Source organism: Haematobia irritans, chromosome 2, assembly GCF_050003625.1.
Source record: "Haematobia irritans isolate KBUSLIRL chromosome 2, ASM5000362v1, whole genome shotgun sequence".
NCBI lineage: Eukaryota > Metazoa > Arthropoda > Insecta > Diptera > Muscidae > Haematobia > Haematobia irritans.
Window position 1 is genome coordinate 136,199,202 of NC_134398.1, and position 2,890 is coordinate 136,202,091.

General features: G+C 31.5%; 1 long non-coding RNA gene across 1 annotated transcript; it reads right to left on the bottom strand.

Moving 5' to 3' along the window:
* Nucleotides 1-1,440: 1,440 nt before the first annotated feature.
* On the bottom strand, nt 1,441-2,166 carry LOC142224080 (uncharacterized). The gene is made up of 3 exons (XR_012719023.1): nt 2,091-2,166; nt 1,791-2,020; nt 1,441-1,718 (listed from the first exon to the last, which is right to left on the bottom strand). It is a non-coding gene; the product is annotated as an uncharacterized LOC142224080 (long non-coding RNA).
* Nucleotides 2,167-2,890: the final 724 nt, after the last annotated feature.

Genomic DNA, 2,890 nt, shown 5'->3' on the forward strand with positions numbered 1-2,890 from the left:
AAAAGTCCAATAATATTCAAAGATAAACCGAAATAATATTTAATAACAAAAAAAAAGGAAATTAAACCAAAACAGATTTAAATTAATTTTTAACTTTTACTTTTACTAATTTTTAGGTTTTCCGAAATTTAAAATAATAAAAAAACGGAAAAAATCAAGTTTAAGCAAAATATAAAATTATTTTTTCAACACGATAGGATTCGATAGCAAAACCCTCTCTCACACTAGGGCTTAGGATCAAGATATTGAATCTCAATTTCCAAGATACGCGTTATTTTAAATTGTCGAATCATAAAAAAACGAGAAAACCGAAAATTAAAGAAAATTAATTTTCACTCAACTGAGCCGGGATTCGATAGTGTGGCTTTATACGTCCATACAACAACAACAATACAAGATACACTTTACATATAATCAAAATCAAAACTTTGTCACCATTATCGAGATCTTATATCAATCACTGCTATTTTTACTTTCAAAATCATATATAACAATTTTTAATAAGATAAAAAATGCGTTACTTTGCACAAAAGAAAAAAAATCACATCACCCAAACCGGGCTCGAACCTACGACCTCACGATCGCAAGCCGCGAGTCTTACCACTAAGCTAGCTAATGACTTATGGGTGGTTGGCCAAATGCACAATTATAATGAGTGGCAAATACTGTTTTTAATTACACTATAATATATATTCACCACACCATCATAAAAGTCAATAATAAATAATATTTGATTTTATAAAATAAAAAAAAAAAGTATTAATTTTATTAATTAACAAAAACAACATAATAAAAAAAATAAAACCAAGATGAAATTAAAAACAAGGAAATTGAAAATAAAAAAAAATTAAATGACCGAAAGCGGGCTCGATCCCCCAACCTTATGGTTGGAAGTCGTGAGTGCTCCCACTGGGCTATCAACTGATTTTTGATTGATTGGCAAAATAACTACGTGAGCGTTGGGTGACTTTTGATCGTGGTTACATGTAAAAGTTATTCACCTACACACCAAACATCAATATTAGGAGAAAATTCCCCTTCTTGGTGACTTTGCAAAATAATGATTTTTGTTGCAAAACTTAAACCAGTGTTTTGATGGTTGGTAATGCCGGGAATATGTATAGGAAAAGGAAATAAATGACTTACTACTTATTGGTTCCAACGATGAAGGATCCTTCATGGGATATCCGGTAAATCACTAAATTTTTGAATTTTAATTATATTGGTGTTGTTGGTGTTGTTGGTGTCGTAAATGTTGAAATATAATTGTATTTAATTGTCTTTGTGGGTTTTGGTTGATCTTAACTAATTAATTTACGACCGATTTTCACTCACATACATACGAAACCGAAACGATTTAAAAACACGATATCTGCATATTTACAACTCTTTAACTAAAAAAAATTAAAATAACTACTTTTAAACTAAAACTTTCCGGATTCAATTCAAATTTAATGTCTTTGTTTTTCTTTAAACCGGACAGCAAAAAAACTATAAAAACTGTAGCGAACACTTTTCTTTTCACACAATCACTCCACAATATTCGTGGTTCGATCTGGACCAGCCAATAAATCTATGGTATCCTCAGGAGAAAATAATAAAGATCATATAGGGGTCAATTCGGAAAATGTTGCGGGTTTTTCGCTGAGGGTTGCCCGTACCCATGCAGAGTGCTTCCAAGTCGGATATGCCCAAGGAAAATTCAAAAAATAGGATGCCTAAAACACAAATAAGGTTTCCAAAAATAAGCATCGAGCTTGGATGGGACGAAACCAATACATGTATATTACCTTTTAGCGAAATAAAACAGCTTATGGTTTTCCTGCGCTCCTGGTATGGAAAAATGGTAAACCCGGTAAAATCAGGATAATTTTGTCCTGGCCCAAATCACAGGCGGGTGAAATGACTATTGGAGTCCAAAATACAGGAGAAATGCCACCGAATATCCTCTGGGAAAATCCAAAAACCAAGGAATGTCCACAAATAGAAGAAATTTCGTCCAAATCCAATTTATCTCGTCCTAATTAATAACATACAAGTTTTCAATCCAAAGAACAAAGCACAGTCAATTCTTTTATTTTCATACTTACAAAATGAAAATACAAATTTTTAGTTCAGGATACAAAAAATTTAAATGTTCGCTGCGCTGTCCGATTTCAAATTGAACAATTGACGAGATAAACTGAGAATTCGGGCAAAAGAACTCCTATTTATAGCAAGAGAACGCAATGGAAAGCCAGCGTTAGTAGGCTGAATTTTTCCAAAAAAAATGTTGGAAAATTCCTGCTATTTCGAAAATGGCATGAATACCCACAAACCCCAAAAAAAAGAAAAACATATTCAAGAAACGCGATCAATAAATCAAGCTAGCAATTCTAGCGTTATCAATAGAGGGAATCACTATGAAAATAGTCAAGTCGTCCTTCAAGCTTTCGATAGCCCAGTGGGCAACACCTTCGACTATGGTCACACACGCCCAGGTTCGGATCCTGGCAAAAACTCATTTTAGGATACTATTTTTTTATTTTATTTTATTTTATTTTATTTTACTTTATTTCATTTTATTTTATTTTATTTCATTTCCCCGAAAATATACTTAATTTACATCTATCTCATTCTGTAACACTACCTTCAACCTGCGTCTACCATATCGTAGACTAAGTTTTAAGTACTATTCAAATCCAAGCTTTATTTATGAAATCATAAAACCAATATTATAACCAAATTATTCGAATTACATGAAAGTGTAACAAAATGAATCCAAGTGCTACAAGCGACCCTACATAACTTAACCAACAAAGGAAATTTTGAAACAATTTTTTATAGAAATAAAAAATTTGACAAAATTTTCTATAGAAATAAAATTTTCTCAAAATTTTCTAAAGAAATA